The following is an 18,395-nucleotide window of genomic DNA, read 5'->3' on the forward strand; positions in this document are numbered from 1 at the left end:
GAACAGTTTATTTATACCTCTGAGGTATTAATCTGTAAATCAATGAGTTAGATGATAACATTAATTTTATTTCATTTATTCATCATTTATCAATGATTTACTTATAATTAACAAGTCATTTAATTTTATTGCTGAAAGTCACTTTGATCAGTAATGTAGTCTAAATTCTCATTTCCAGTGGGAAACTAAGGCAGATTTTTTGAAACTTTAGTGGTGTAAGAATCATCTGGAGAGTTTATTAGCTGACAGATTTCTTGATCTCACCTACAGAAATTCTAATTCAGAAATTCTGGAATTTGCCTAAGAATCAGCATATCAAAAAACAAACAAACAAAAAAACTCCAGGAGTTTCTGATGCTGGCAATCAAGGTATTAATCAATATTTCATATTGTAGAGAATTATTTTTTCCTAAAGTTTACCCAGTTCCCAATAGCTATATACTATTTCTAGTCAAACTGCAAATCTGTACCACAACTCTATTCTTGAATTATGTTGTTATAAAAATAATTATAATGAAGATTTTTCATCTCCACTGAGTGAGGTAATAAGCCATAAAATACAATTTCCACTCCTATTGCACATATCTACCCATAAACTGGTCAGATGATATAAAAAATTCTCAAGAATAAATTCACCACTTTAATTTTAGTTTTAAAAGATAGAAGTATTGGAGGCCTTGTACAAATGCATACTTGTCATGGGATGACTTTCAAACACAGCACATACACACCCACTCAGTTTCTATCTCTTGTACAGTCACCCTTAAACTGTATGGTAGAAATTCCACTTATAATCTTACTTTTTTGGACTGTGAAAATAAGAAAGCAATATTATTTTTCTTAGTATTACTTAGAAGAAGATTTAAAGTGCACTCTCTTCCTCTCTCTTCATATATATACACACACACACACATATCCACATATATATGTAAACATTGCCATCTAATCAGTAACCCACAAATGAATTATACAGTTCATAATTAAATGCTTTTGCTGTCCAGATTCTGAAGCCAGAGGAAAAATCTTAGGTTACCACATATATTGCTAAAAAACACAGAAGCAATTTTTTTACATATGTAAAATAGTGACATAATAAATTATAAACTAATGAGTTGATCCCAAAATTCTCTTTTTTGATGTATTGAATTTTTCCAAATTTCCAAGAAAGAAAAATGGACAAAATTCCTATCTTTTTTTGATGATTCTTAAAACTAAAAGTTCATTCTCAAAATATGCAAGCACTGATTCAATTTTTGGGTAAAGTTCATAAAACTGTTTTCTAATTCTAAACACTTTTTTTTTTAATTAGAGAAATCATCAGAAATAGAATAGGATTTCTGTATTTTGGTATTGAAACTGCATTAAAATAAGAAAGTAAATGGAGACAATAGCCTGGTGGAAAAACTAGGCCAGCTGACAACTGTATTCTGACTTAAGCAAACAGACTACAGTTTTATCATTCACTAAATAAAAACATAGAATCTAAAAGTCAGGTACTTGATTGATGCAACATTCTTGGTTAAATATTTTCCTGGGTTGAGGTTTCCTTCCTTAATGAGAGTAACAATAGATCCGAGTTAGGAAAATTCTTTTGAAGCAATGCTGAGCCAAAGATTAGCAGATCTACTTTTTCAGGAAATTTCCCAAGTGCTCCAAGGCGCTCAGTTTTAATTATCTTATTTTTTCATATTTCAATTCAAAGTCTCACCAGTGTCTCATGTATCATGAAAATATATTTTTCTGTAGCACTCAATCCCTAAAAGGATCACCACCATCTTAGTAAATAAGGTCATCTACATATCATCTTTCAAAATATGTATATTTTTAGGTGACATACATAAACATAAAAACAGAGTATCTTAATATTCTTTTGTATGAAATTTGCCTAAGGTAACTCTGTAACCCTAAGATACTTTATTGTGTTTTTTCTTTATCAACAAAAGATTGTAACAGAGGTAAGATAGATAAGCTGGAGGGAGGGACAGGGAAAAGGGAGAGAGAAAAAAAATCTTGAAGCCAAAAACAAACTGTAAATGAGACAGAGATATTTCATGTCCATTTATTTTGCATGTGCCACATGTCAAATCATATACTCCATAAAATCTTTGTCTAAATATATAAATATTTTCCTGTTATATGGTCCTGGAAATGAAACTATTGCTTAAGAGAATATGCATATTTAATTTGTCATTGATATTGCCAAAATAATCTATCAGTAACAATGAAAAAAGAATAGAGAGTTTGCAACTGTTGCTGAGAAATGGAGGCCAGAGGTCACTGTAGTCACTGGCCTGGATAAGAGGGAGTCTTTGTTTTGGGGCCCCTATGTAGCCCCCCATCTCTGCCACCAATGCTGTTGCATACAGGTGTCATCACAACTGTTCTGAAACAACCAATGATGAAGACTTGACAACTTCAACTGTCCAGGTTATTTTGTCTTCTGGCTTATTCAGTGTTTCTTCCTAAATGAATGCTTTCTGGTGGAAGATAACAAAATATTTATACTTCACATCTATTCCTTTGTGTTCAAAGACATGCTTCTCCCTTCTATGTCTTTGTCTCACATTACCTACTCTTTTGTGGTCAGATCCCTAAGAAGATGGCCAGGCCCCTGGCCACTGTGTACATTTTCACTTCAGGCCACTCTCCTTCCATCTTAAGAGGATGACCAGGGTCCCACTCCCATCTGCCCATCCATTATGAGCTTGCATACAATCCAACTGACACATCTGTTTAACAAACTTGGGCCTTTTCTTCTTTCACTTTGTGAGTCATGGCCCTTGCATAACCAGATCTGTAAACTGAGGAATGGCACCAATAACATGGGGGTCACAGGAGTGTGAGCTGCCCCATCTTGAAGCTACATTTTACTGCTGAATCCTCTCTACTCCAACCTGGATGAAGCTCCATTTTACTGCTGAATCCTCTCTACTCCAACCTGGATGTTACATTTCTAACATATGATGGACTGCTGCTGGGTGTGTCCTGCTTCATGGTTTGCTGAAGTTGAAAGAAAGCAGGTCATAATTATGAGGTCTGAATCATAATTAATTATTTTGTGGTCAAGTGTTCTATCTCTCCTGTTAATGCACTAAGAGATATTTTTCAAAGTTTGCATAATTCTTTGCTAAGGTTGGTATTACTTCACTATGTGATCATGGATTATTTGGAAAGATTCATGTTTCTAGATAAATGTAATATTATGATTTTCATTTAGTATTATTTGATATATTATTTGACATGTCAATGGAATTTTTTCTCTGCCAGTTAATTTTTAAAAGCCTTAATTTATTACCAACTGTATACCCTACTTGTTTACAAAAAAGTTAATAAATATTAGAAAATTCATCCAAATTGTCCAAAATTACCATTCTAGGTAAATTCTTTTCTGCTGCAGATGGAAGGAGATTCCTCTGTGTACTCCAGAAAGCATCTTTACTCTTGTATCCAAAAAAATCAGTCCTACTATGAAAATTAAAATGCTACTAAGTATAAATTAGTTTTGACCATGTGAATTACTTATCTTCATTTTAAAAATAATAGATTATTTTGGCAAATTATAGTTGAGTTTTTCTTAATCTTCACCATCAAAACATAAAAATACATGTAAATAACCTGTATTTCTCTATATATATCACATATATGTATATATAGACAATCCCTTCTATATCTATCTATATAAAATCCCACATATATGATATTATATGTGTGTGTACATATATATGTATATTAACCAGAAACTGAGGCTCTTAAGAACATGGAATTTTGATTGACTAATTAAGTACTAGAAGGATTTTTGACAACATGTGTTATATTTTTTATTTTCAAAAGTTCAAATTTCCAAATGAGAGTTGATAAGAAACAAAACAAATTATAACTCCTGAATCATCAAATAATCAATTTCTCTTTATATTATTTGCTATGATATTTAATACACTACTACATTTTTAAAGTATTTTCAATTTGAAATACATTTAGTGAAAAAAAATTGGAAAACCTAATGTTTTACAGACTATTTAAGCTAATTAATTAGGTTAATTCCTCTTCCCAAGGATCCCAGTCACTTGAGATTTGCCTCTACTTAGAAGGAGCCAAATCCAAGGTACAGGTATAGGAAGGCAGGTAGAAATTATCTATCAACTTTCTGTGCTATCTCATGCTAGAGTGTCACTCAGGGAGGAGAACTATTTCAATATTTGTTATAGATCTGTTGATAGCTTAATGTTTTTTATATAAATACTTTCCAAGCCCTCTATTAATGCTGTAGACAGACAAGTGAACTGAACATCTGTGTTTTTCCTCTGTGACAGCTAACTACTTCTTTATTCAATAATCCTTCTCGTACTCAATTAGTGAATCAAAATTCCATGTTCCTAAGGCCTCAGTTTCTGGTTAATATTATATTTATATGATATACATACATATATAGAGAGAACTATAGATATATGGATATATTAATTTGTTTTTCTTTATGTTTTGATGGTGGAGAGTAAGAAAAAGTCAACCATAATTTGCTAAAATAATATATTATTTTGAAGGTGAAGATAAGTACTTCAGGTGGTCAAAGCTAGTTTCTATTTAGCAGCACTTTAATTTTCATAATAGGACTGATTCTTTTATATACAAGAATAAGGATGCTTTCTGGAGACACTACTTTCCCTGTGCACTATCTGCCAGACCTGGTTAGCCTTAGTAATTAGCCAAGCAATGCCTCTTCTCCATCTGTCACTGCCCTAGTAATCAAATGTAGTGCCCAAAAGAGATTTATTTTGAATAATAAATGTCTAATAAGAAATGCATATGATATAGAAATATATTTTACTGCTTTATATCAAAAATATTGGTAAAAATGCATAGTTAAAATAACTACGTAAATCACCATTTAATTGGCCAGATGACAAATCCTGCTCAATATAAGTCCACATTTTCTATACGTACAGGAAAAGCTAAAGACTTTTCTTTTATATCAAGACCTGATATTATAAGATCCTGAAGATGCTTTCTTGGTCTCTCATTTCAAAATTCTTGCATGGAAAGAATACTTCAGTTGGAGAAATATTTAGGAAGAGGAATCCACTAGTCTCAGAGATGCTGCCTCCAGATGAGTTATATACACAAATGAACCTCAACACACAGTGGGAGATTCTGGGGCAGTGGGACAAATAAAAGAGTACAGACTTATTTCCAAATATTTTTGGAATTTAACAGATCTACTCTTTACATCCCTAAAAAATAGAGGAAACATGTGTAACTACATTTAAACAACTCTCAGTGCTGGGAAAATATTTCAGTAATTTTTATTTTAGAAGTTGCCATAATTATAATTTCCAGATTTTTCTATGTTTTATGTATAAATTAGAGTTATATCATCATCACCTAGTTAAGAGTGACTAGTGAGATTATTTATAAAAGAATTTCATTTATTGAAATCTTACCACCCATATTGACTCATTTCTCTAATGTTCCATGGTTCATGGAATCTTTTTTTTTGAGAATTTTTCTACAATTGCAAAGTCTAAAAAGCATGTTAAATTGGACCAATCATTATGTGCCATCAATAATATTAATTGAAAAATAAAGTTTTCACTTTCTTCAAGCTTCTTCCATCATTTAAGCATTTCCAAATAAATGTTCTTATTGGTAGAAATCAAGGGCAAAATAACTACTCACACAAGTTGTTGAGTCAGTAAAGGGCATTCATAAAGTACATGAGTTTGATCCCAGGGAGCTACCCATATGGGGGAACAGACCTCTCCTCTCTTGCCCACTGCTCTCCTCAGCAGTTGTATTTCAGTCAATCTGCCTGTTCTGTTCCCCACTCTGCCTCTGGTGAATGCTCTCACCCCCCACACCTCTGGCCTGTACTCCAGTTCTTATACGCATAAATAAATATTTTTTTAAAAGTCTATCAGTAGTATAATATCAATATCAGCTATATAACAGGTTTCACAAGTTTCATAATGCTTGTGTAGAAGAATTCCTGGTTCCTAGATTACCCTTAAAAGGCAGGAAACACATGTATATAGAAATAATTTACGAGAATATTTACCACTTACTCTCAATGGTAAAAAATGATAGAAAAATATAGGGCAAATGTCAACTATTGGTGTATGTGTAAAAACAGTATAGACTCCTCTTTGCTACTTTCTCATATTTTTTGTTGTGAATTTATGATAATAAATTTATAAAATAGAATACTAAAATCATAAAATTTTGTTAATTTTATATAAATATGGATACTTAACTTATTTGCATATTGCTGTATGTCTCAAAGTCCTTGTAATATTTTTTTTCAAGGGCAGCCTTTAAATCTATTACCTCTGTGTGGTTGGAAACGCGAATCTTTCATTACTTTAGAAGACCAAATGTTACAGAAAATTTGTTACATGTAGAAAAATAATAATTGTATTTGCTAAAAATTTAATACAAACATATTCCCCAGCTCTCCTCCAAAAGACCAAAAGATGAAACTCAAAAATGAGGTTTAAAAATAAATTCTTGTTACAGTCTTCACTGAACTAAAGAGGTGATGAAGCAGATGTAGCAGCCACAAATTGGATCTTTTTGGTTAGAGCTCCACCCAGTGGTTTTATTTAGGATTTCACAAAGTGTATATATATATATATATATATATATACATTTTCTATAGAGATATAGATAACATATTATATCTATAGAGATATAGATAACATATTATGTGAATGTATACATACTCTTAAAATTATAGCCCCATGAAAATTACTGTACAAATAATGTAGAAAGAAGATATTGGAGTGCAATTATATAAGATTCTTTTGTATATTTGAAAAATGACACTACCAGACTAATTAGCACTGTGTTAAGTACACAGGTTTTCCCAGTTAACTAATCATAATTATAGACTTTGCGTTGAGATACCAAAGAAAAACTTTTTGTTTTTTAAATGTAGAAATACATGAAGAAAGTTGAGTTGGAATATAAAAGCAAATGGACAATATTTATATATATATATGAGCTATATATACATTTTCTATAGAGATAAATATAGAGAACATATTATATGTGTGAATATATACATATTCTTAAATTATGGCCCCATAAAAAATTTACTATACAAATAATGTAGAAAGAAGATATTGGAGTGCAATTACATAAGATTCTTTTGTATATATGAAAAATGACACTACCAGACTAATTAGCACTGTATTAAGTACACAGTTTCTTCCAGTTAACTAATCATAATCATAGTCATTGCATTGTGATACCAAAGAAAAACTTTTTTGTTGTTTAAATGTAGAAATATATGAAGAAAGTTGAGTTGGCATATAAAAGCAAATGGACAAATATAGTAGCGCATTATAACTTTTATTTCTTGTGTATGTTTTTATAGGAAATATGTTTTTGAGGGACTGAAGTGAAAGTATAATTCATAACAACATATGCTTGTTTTCTTTTAGTTCAATAATGATAGGAAACTAAATTTCTTGTGGACTAGTGTTTCAAAAACACACAAAATAATAATGCAAATGAAAAATATATGGAAAGATGCTGAATTTACATAAAAATGTACAAATCTTACATTTGGGTCAGAGAGCTTTTGACTATTTTATCTGTGAGAAAGTGAATAGAATATAACATAAAGGAAAAAAGAAATAAAATATTTAAAACTAAAAAAAATTGTTCAATGGATTAAACAAAATGACAATCAAAAGCACTCAATATTAAAATTACGCCAACCATAATTTAATATTCAGGATCTTGTAGGCTCGCCAAATTCATCATTATGAACTTCATTTACTTCAGATATACGCATGTGTCAGAGGGTAGAATTCTGAGTAGATGTGTTTTGGAGACACATAAAGAATAACGGAGGATATAAACTCTAAATCAGAGTGATTCCTCATTTTTCAAATAAGAGAGAACTGTTACTTTAGCTTAGTAACTGGAATATTTTGTAAACTAGTTGTTTTTTAAAGCTATAAAGGGATATTTAAAGATGCATGCACACCAAAATGTATCTTATATTTTAATTTTAAATCAAATTTTAAACTTGGAATATGTGAATCAAAGCACAATTGTAAGTAAAGCATAGAACAAAGCATTGATTTGTTTGGTCTTGGAAAATATGTCAAAGATAAAGTTTAGGCAAAACATTAAGTACTTAAATGGGAAACTGTGACTGGGGTTATGGCAGGGTTATGACATTGACATTGACATTAACTAAAAAAGGGCAGAACCGTATGGGGAATATAACCAAAATGAAAATGCATATATTGTGCAAAAATGAAAAATGATGTAAGAATTATATAAAATAAAATATATTAATAAAAAAGGAGGAAATGAAAAGATGACACAATTAAGTAGAATTAAATCTTTTCTTGTTTGGTGGAGTGTGCGTGCAAGGGGAAGTGCTGTGGACTGGCACAGCACTTTTTACTTCCTCTGAGAACAGTTGTCTCCTTAGGGAAGATTTTTGAAACCCCCAGCTTCAAGATGTGTTGCAAATGAGAGAGGACTTTGCCCTACTTTCCTGGTCACAGTGGGTGGCAGAAATCAGACCCAGCATGATAATCAGTCTCTAAGTTGTGTCTAGTAATTCCCCACTCTTGGCTTCCACAGTTTAACACATTAGACCAGAGATGGTCTGCACTACCAATAGAACATGCCAAAATGATTATATAAAACTTCCAAGATTAGGTTATAAAAGTCATTGACATTATCATCACTGTCCATCTCCATTTGTATCCTCAGCTCTTTTTCTCTTTCCATCCCTCTCTTCTGCTCTCATCACTGGCTCAAGGGACATCAGCTGATGGGTTGTGAGCAGCCCTGAGACCAGGTCTCTGGCAACAGAAGATTCATTTTTGCAATGTTACTCTGAAGTGTCACCTCCTCCTGTTCTTACTTTCTTTGCCTAATGAAATCACTTCTGCTAAAATCTAATGCATTGTTTTTCCTTTTAAGGTCAATGTTATTTTCCTATTGAAGCCTATTTGTGGAATTATATGGACTAAGCATAATTGTAATTTCTTTGCTATTATAGTTGGTACAATGAATTTGTGTCAGGACCGGGATATTATTTAATCATACTTGTCCTTCATATCACCAAAGGAAACCTAAGCGGAGAAGGTAGGTAGTATAATGGAGCATTAAATTGTGTTAGTATTCCCCATTTTTATTTCACTTTTATTACGCCTCCATAATAACAAATAAATTTCAATATATAGACCTACTAACAAAGCTATTTTGACCAATCTAACGAGTTATTGGCAAACAGTAACTTGAATTAAATCTTCTTCATAATACCATTTCCAGACATTTGGTGTATATGAACAGTCTGGATGGAAATTTCTTTCCATTTTCACCTGCAGAAATCACATATATCGAAACTTACTTTTTGCCCCCTTCAGATTAAATGCCATCAGACTTTGTAGTACCCCTGTACCTATAAAAACATTTATTTTGTGTTATAATGAGCTGTATAATCACACAGGGATTACATTGAATCTACATATTGCTTTGAGTAGAATGGCATTTTAACAATGTCAATTTTTCCATTTCATGAGCAGGGACTATCTTTCCATTTTTTGTGTATCTTCTATTTCTGTTAACTATGTCTTACATTTGCATAGGTCCTTCACCTCCTTTGTTAAATTTACTCCTAGGTCTTTTTTATTTCTTGTTGTTGTAATTGTGAATGACATTGTTTTCCTGATTTATTTCTCTTTTAATTTTCCTATAGAAAAACAACTGATTTTTGCAGATTTGCTTTGTACCCTGCCACTTTACTGAACTGGCAATCTCAGTTTCAGTTTGTATGAAAAGACCTTCATTTCTCCTTAAAATCTGAAGAAAAGTCTTTCAGCATATATTACTCTTGACAGAGTTTTTATCATTGATTATTTTGTGTGTTGTTCCATCTCCTCTTTACCCATAGGGTATCTCTGAGAAGTGTGATGTTAGCCTTATGGAATTTTCTTTATAAAATATCTGCCTTTCCCTCCCTAGCCACCTTCAGTATTCTTTCTTGTCTTGAACTCTTTGCAATTTCACAATTATTTGTTTTGTTGTAGGTTTCATTGCATTTAAATATCCACCTGTTCTTTTAGTTCACGAACTTGTATGTGTCGTTCGTTCCCAAGTTTCTGCGTGTTGTATGTTACTGTCTCCCCAATTTCTGTATTAGATATCCTTCCGAAAACTCTTTACTCTCCAGCAGTAGCAAATTAAAAGCTTCAGGGGAGGTCCTGGAAAGTGAGCTGATGGGGAGGATGGTACTGTATTTGATTCCTGACCAAGGCCACCAGCAATCAGGGTTTCCTTTGTTCAAGGGATACTGTTCACTGTGGTTACTTGCAATTTCTGAGTAGACACTGTGGACACAGGTCCAGAGATCCTGCAGCAGGGAGGAGTGGGCTTGTACTCAGGTTTTCCAAAGTCCATTGTCAAAAAAGCGACCTGTGCCATGTTCTTGACACGTTTCACTCCCTCACTGTGCAGGGATGTAGGTACCAGGAATAGCACCAGTTCCAGGCCAGCCCTTTTGTTGCCTCCCCAACGTGGGTACAGTAAAAGCTGGTGGACATACTAAGTGCACTGGTGGCTTCTGGAGTTTGTCTCCAGGCATAGCCAAGGCTCACAGGGAGAGAGAAGTAAGTGTCTTCCATGGCTCCTCAGGGCAGGCACCGACAATCCTGGGAGGCTGAGACTGCAGAGAGGATGCCTGGGGCTTCCCTCACTGCCAAACCATACCCTTGGCCACCTGTGTGACCTTCATTGAACTGTTAGCAGATTCTGTTCTCACCTCAAATTATGTACTCTCCTCCAGAAGCCAGGCTCAGGAGGAGGCCTAGGGCGATGGTAGGAGAAGGGTCCCTTTTGGAGAGTTGGCACATTCCTGACTTAATGTCTGTCTTTCCTATCTTTTCCAATGTCTTCTGTGCTCCTCTTTGCTGAGTCACAGATCCTCACTGTCCTAGTTCCATTCCAGATTTGGCTGCTACCTCTGGATGCTCGTCCTCAGTATCCCTGAAGGAAGCAATAACTCAAGGATCCTGCTAGTCAGACATCTTCTAGCACTCCCCACAGGAATGAAGATATTTATTAAGAAAGGATAAACTTACTGTAAACAACAGTAGTAGGAGGACACAAAATGATGATAATGGAAGAGATTCACAATAAATGAAGACCAAAAGAGTTCACAACTATTTTAACTCAGAAATACAATCCTTCATATACTAAGTTTTGTAATCATAACAGATGATAAATTGATAAATAAAAATGTGTCATTTATGGTAATATCACATTTAATGAAGCCATAAATCCTTAACAGCTTAAGCCACATGCACATAAAAATCATAAAGAAATAAAATTTAAAAAATTCACCATGAAAGAAAAAATAATACTTTGATGGCTTCTTACAAAGTATCATTTTTAAGTTTCTAAGACTTAAAATACCATACATAATTGAGAGACAATAGGAAAAAAAAAACAACAGAAGAAATACTATATAAATGTATGCAGACATCTACTAGGTAGCCCAGACAGTCCACTCCTAAGAAATTGAAACATATCTACAGAAAGGTGTATGCATATGTGTTCATGTCAACTTTGTTTATAATAACCAAAACTCAACTCAAATAATCATACTTCAATGAATGGGTAGGCCATTTAATGTGGTATAGTTATAAAATTAAACTCAAATCCTCAACAAATACAAATGAACTAATGATGCATGCAACAACACAGAAAAAAATTTAAAACCAGTATTGTGAGTGAAAGGAGCCATTAAAAGACTTTACGTCTATGGAAGTGACTAAAATTTTCCTAATAATCCATCTTTATTTCTTTTTAAGAGAATTATTCTATAATGAATTGGAAATTTTAAAACTTTCATAAATAATTTGAGGAGTACTACTATTTAACACTTAGCGGAACATTTTTCACCTGATTCATGATGTATTTTTCAATTAAACTCAGCAGATCTTTTTGCTCACTAACTCTTCTAAAATCTCAGTCTATTTGCATTATGCAACAATAATTTGTGGTTTTATTGAGCGTCACTGATTTTAAGAAATGTTTGAGTACTTTTTATATGATCATCATGATTATTAATATTGTATTTCTTTTTTTTTAGAACTATTCCTATAACACCCTCTCAGAAACAAACAAAAAAAAATGTCTAGTGAAGAAATGATTTTATATTGTGAGAAATATAATTAGTTTTATCTGAATGGCCCCAATTTGAGTAACTAGGAGATGTTCAACAAAGTGAGGAAAAGTGGATCAGAAATTGGGAGAAAAAGAAGAAATGACTCCTAAATCTTTGCAAAGTCGGGGAGGAAAATGTCAAAACTACAAATGAAAAGAAGTTAGAACAGAAATATTATTTTTCTTAGAGGTAAGGACAAAGGAAGATACCCCAGACAGATTTTGTGATAGAAAAGTTATTGATGGAGTAAATGTCAAATGACCTTTGTCTTATCAGAGAGAAAGTTGATGGGGGGCTCAGCTAGTGATGAACTGTTGTTTATAGTTTCTACAGAATCTATGTGAACAAAATTTCTTCTTTATTTCTATATCTGTCAATGGAAACATAATTTCCTCCAGCTTCCTTTCTCTGGAAACTTGTAGTTGTGAATCTCTTTTCAGTTGCTATAGATCTAATTCTTCCTGAGGCAGGTCTATCTACTCTGTTGCTTATCCTTGCCACCTGCCAGATCTATGTCAAAGACTCTATGTCCTCCAAGGTCCCTGAAGCATCAATCTTCTATGAACTATTAAATAATTTCCTCCAGTAAACTAATCCTTTCTAACACAAATTATGTGCATTCTTCCTGTCTTCCTACAATTTTTATGTAGTAAAACTATTGCAAGTTTTCTGTGAGTAACATTAAACTCAAATTTATGAATTTCTCTCTTTTAGTAATATAATCTTAAACTGTCCCTCAATAAAAAACAGTAAGCTGTAGACTAGACAATACTCAAGAAAAAAATGTATAACATAGTGATTTAGTTTTCTCTGAGTTCCAAGTTAACACCACAAAATGACTATTGTGAACTTTTTGTATGTCTGAAATAACTGTAGGAATTTCTCTCTTCTTTTTCTATTCCTCCCATGAAACAATGCTACGATGCAAAATTGATTTTAAAAAATGAGTAAGATGAAAATAAGGTATAAACTATAGAAAACTATTTATACTGACATCTATAGATATGCACATAAAGCAAACTTTAACTTATTGCAATAGTAAGAGTCATGTGAATGTCTTCTTTTGCATATTTTATGTCACTTTGTTTATAGAAAATAAATATATTGCCTGGTTTAAGGTCCTAGCTAGGATTTAGTCTTAGCACTTGAAAGTTAGAAATTTAAGATGAGGATTTTTTTTCTTTATATTATTATTATTAAGGTAACATTGGTCTACAACACTCTATTTGATTCAGAGGTATAGGATCACACCTCATCAGATGTATGTTATCACACTACACCCACCACCAATACATTAATAGTCGTTATGTTTTTAAGTGGGGGGGACATCAAGATAAAAAAACTCTGGTTTAAATCAAATTGAACATTATCATATCTGATGATATCATGTTTTATTTCTGCCACTTAATTCTTCTTGCTCTATTAATTCTACCATTATAGATTTTAATTTGTCAATACAGGGACAAGAAGGAACCATGAGCTTATGTTAAAAGAAATATCCCATTTGTGTAACAAAACTGATGTGTGACATTAGTGAGGGTTTCAGTGTTGATATAAAGATTCTTAGTACAGTTTTCTTATTTTCAAATTACAAAATTCATACAAATTGAAACACTAACATTTTCCCCTGAATTTCCATAATGTCATCTTTTTCACAAACTTGGGTCATCAAATATCTTGGAACTTTCTGTTTTGAAATATAAATACTATCGCTAGAGAAAAAGAAATACTGTGCTCGTGGATAAGGCTTACATATAAATGCCAGAAAATAACTTTTAGAATTATTTAATAGGTAGAATTAACACCATGACTATTATTCTGGGACAAAATAATTCCTTTAAATAATCAAATGTCTAAAATTACTTTATAAAGTATTTAACTAAGAACTCCATCTTTAAAAATCTATACTGGCAAGGTAAACATTTCTCAATTTGTATTCTTCCTTTATTTTTCTCCTTTTTCTTTTCCCCCTCCTTTATATTATGCTTATTTTACTGCTTTAATGGGGTATAATATTCACTTCTATATCACTTCTATAATATTCACTTCTAAAATTCACTTCTAAATTCTATAATATTCACTTCTAATATTCACTTCTAATATATTCAACGTTATTCAGAGAAAGGGGAAAATAGACTATACTCTTATTCAAGTAGCTAGATTATGAAACACAAACAATACCAAATGCTGACCTGGATGTGGAACAACAGGAACTTTTATTGACTGTTGGTGGTTACTGACTTTGAAGTGGAGAGAGGAAGAAGGAATGAAGAGTCAGAGCACAGCTGGTTTTTAAGATAGAGAAAATGCACTGTTCTACAGCATAATGATAGACACATATCATGATACATTTGATCAAATATAGAATATACAAAACTGAGAATTAACCGCCATGTTCAAGGTGAACTTTGGGTTATAATGATGTGACAACATAGGTTCACCAGTCATAACAAACATACCACTCTGGTGGAGAATGTTGATAATAGAGGAGGTTATAAATGGGTGGGGGCAGGAAGTATGTGAGAAATCCCTGCTCTTTTCTTCTCAATTTTGCTGTGAATCCAAAAATTCCTAAAAACTGTTTTTAAAAAAGGACAAATATTCAAAATATATAAAGAGATCATTCAACTCATATGCCCCTCAGAATGGTGTAGATGAAAAACAGAGCAAAACAGAAAAATCAGCAAACTATTGGCAAGGGTGTGAAAGAAAATGAATCTTCTTACACTGTTGGTGGGAATGTAGACTGATCCAACTTCAACAGCAAACAGTATGGGAGTTTCTCAAACTATTAAAATAGGAATGGGGCCTCCCTGGAGGCTCAAGGGGTTAAGCACAGCACTATGAAGCTAACCGCAGCCACTGCAGCACAAGTTCCATCCCCAACCAGGGAGCTACATTCATGGCACAGCAGACCTCTCCTATCTCGCCTGCTGCTCCCCTCAGCAGTGTATTTCAGTCTGTCTGTCTGTTCTGTTCCCCTCTCTTCCCTGGTGAATCCTCTCACCCCTCCCACACACACCTCTGGCCTGTACCCCAGTTCTTGTGTGCACAAATAAATAAATATTAAAAAAATAAAATAGATATGTCATATGATCCAGCAATTTTACTCCTTGGCATTTAGCTAAAGAATGCAAAAACACTGATTCAAAGAGATATATGCACACCTCTGTTCACACAACACTATTTACAAAAAACAGGTTATGGACTCAACCTAAGTGCCCAAGGACAAATGAGTGAATTAAGAAGATGTGGTATATACACGACATGGACTACTACTCAGCTATAAATGAAATGGTAATTTTTTTTCTGATTTGAGACAACATGGGTGGAACTGGAAAGATTATGCTAAATGAAATAAGTCACAGGGAGGAATACAAACCAGATGATTTCGCTCTTAAGTGGAAATAGAAAAACAAAACAAAGGAACTGATAAAACAAAGCCAAAATAAAGCTTAAAATATGACTGCAGAATTGAGGTCACAGAGGAGGAGGGTCCGGGTGGGGAAACAAATAACAGAGGGGACCAAATGATATATGGTAAAAGGAAAATGTGTTCTCTGGTGATGGGTGTGATGTGATATAATCTGAGAAGGTATGAACTTTATGCCCTTGAATCATATACAGTGCTATAAACCAATGTCAACTAAATTAAAAAATATATAAGAAAAAATTGTCTTTAAATAAACTGTAAAGAGCTTCTTACTTCTATCAATATTTTGTGCACAACTTCGTGGTTATTTATATTTACTCTAATTATTTTATACTATAAGATCTTGACAGAATAAGCAATATGTTTAATTTTAATATTTTATAAAGAGTACTTTCTCCTGCTGTTCTATGAGTCTATGAGAGTTTATTCTGTAGTTCAATGACTGCTTTGTTTTGGGGAATAGAGGAAATCGTGAAAGCTAAAAGAGAACAAAAGATTACATGATGAACTCCCTAGGGGTGAAGTCAGGCTTCATTTTTGTCATACCATAGTTGAGCCTTTACTAATCCTATCATGGTAATTCTTAATTGACTGCCGTCGAATTAAAGTTCTTGCTGATTTCTGCTAAAAATGCTGGGTATAGTTTTTATATATCCAATGATAATTTTTCTCAGCGACATCATCAAAGTTTATATACACATTTTTGAAAGTAAAAAACCCAGATTCTATTGTGAATATCAATTATATTTTAGTGACTAACAGAATGAGATTTTTTAAATTTATACAACACTGCATTGTAAGATAGAAATTTTCTTAAAGAGTAGATAGTACATATTCTCACCAAATAAAGATAAATTTGTGAAGTGATAGATGTGATAATTAACTATTTTAGGTGGAGATAATGTACGTGTGTATGATTCAAAATGTATGTGTGTGTATGTATCAAAATAGCATGACACAGGGCCTGTCTGTGGTGCAAGGGGTTAAGAATCAGCACTCAGAAGCAATTCACAGCTACTGCAGCATGAGTTCGATCCCTGGCCAGGGAGGTGACCCACATGGTGCAGCAGACCTTTCCTGACTCACCCACTGTTCCCCTCAGCAGTGTAATTCAGTCAATTTGCCTGTTGTTTTCCCCACTCTGTCTCTGGTGAATCCTCTCACTCCCCTGCCACCACACTTCTGCTCTGTACCCCAGTTCTTGTATGCATAAATAAATAAATCTTTTTTAAAAAATAGCAGGACACACACTTTGAAAATCTTATATCTTAAGAAAAAGGAAAAATATCCATATACCAACACAGGCAAGGAATGAATGCTGACAATATATTAAAAAAGTAAAAAGAGAGCTCAACTTCAAATGTGAAAAAATGATGAAATCAGATCAACCTTTAAATTTGACTCCATAGTCCAAAACATTGCAAAAAGAAAAAAAGCAGGATATATTGGAATGTATTATACTTTTAGTAGTTTCTCAAAAGAAGCTAAATAGTTGCTAAAGAAAATTATTAAGAATATACTGGTTAAACCCAAGCTCCAAGTGGTAATTTTCCAAAATAAAAATATTTCTGAGTATGTATTTACTCATCTCAAATATTCTTTCTGTAAATAGCGTCATAATACAACTAACCAGGGTACAGAAGAATCAGGGTACAGGCCAGATGTGTGGGAAGGTGAAAGGATTCACCAGAGGCAGAGCAGGGAACAGAACAGGCAGACTGATTGAAATACACTGCTGAAGGGAGTAGCGGGCGAGACAGGAGAGGTCTGCTGCGCCATGTGGGATTCTCGCAGGCCAGCTGGGATAGAACCCACACTGCAGAGGCTGCAAACAGCTTCACAGCACTGTGCTCAACATCCTGCACCTTACCTTACCTCCAAAATATGTATCAATTCTTTCCTCTTCTTTCAATTTAACTTATCAAATGTTTCCATATCAGCATCTTCCCTCATCTCAACTACTGTAATAGCATCTGTGACAAAGACTGTTAGATCAATGTGGGTCTGCTAATCCTAAGCAGCCTGTTTGGCCACCATTTTTGTTACCTACAGTTCTGCATTCCTGTACAAGGTCAGAACTGCCCAGTCAATCAGTTACAGGAGCCCAACCATACAAGGTGCCTTTCAAATCAATCAAGAGCAGAAAGCTTGATCACCCTAGGAAGGGTATGCATCATAAAGTATGACTGGGTATGCCTGAGGGGCCGTTGACTGATATATAACAAGGGACCCCAGAAGCTGATCAGTGGAAAGCCTTGTTGATAAGATTGAAACAATGGCTGGGGATCTAGGGCTTGATTTCAAACACAATACCAAGTCATCAAACAGATGAGAAATGCCTGGGGATAGACTCACAAGCCCTGAAACTATAGATGACATAGCACATTTTCTAGTTTCACCCCTCCCTTTTCTCTTTGTCTTCCTTCCCCACACAACTGATGCTGTATGATTATTCTAAAAATAAAAAAGCCAGGATCTCACTCTTTTAGCAGAACCCTGCATTGTGTAGCCTGCTCCACAACTCCTGTTTCTTTGTTAGTGTGGTGGTGTGGATGCAACAGATCAATCCCACAGTATCCTCCATTCATAGGTATTGCCTTACCACATAACTGTTGTTTGTGACATCCTTAAGGTAACTGTCATTAAACTGAGAATGAGGTGAATGGGCCATACCTAAAGATCAGTAAATAGAAAGACCAGATTATCAGATTTCAGAACTATGTCAAGATAAATTTCTTTAATGTTGTTTCTGGTACATGAAGAGGGTGGGAA

Source organism: Talpa occidentalis, unplaced genomic scaffold (assembly GCF_014898055.3).
Source record: "Talpa occidentalis isolate TD23 unplaced genomic scaffold, MPIMG_talOcc4v2.1 talOcc4.3, whole genome shotgun sequence".
Taxonomy (NCBI): Eukaryota; Metazoa; Chordata; class Mammalia; order Eulipotyphla; family Talpidae; genus Talpa; species Talpa occidentalis.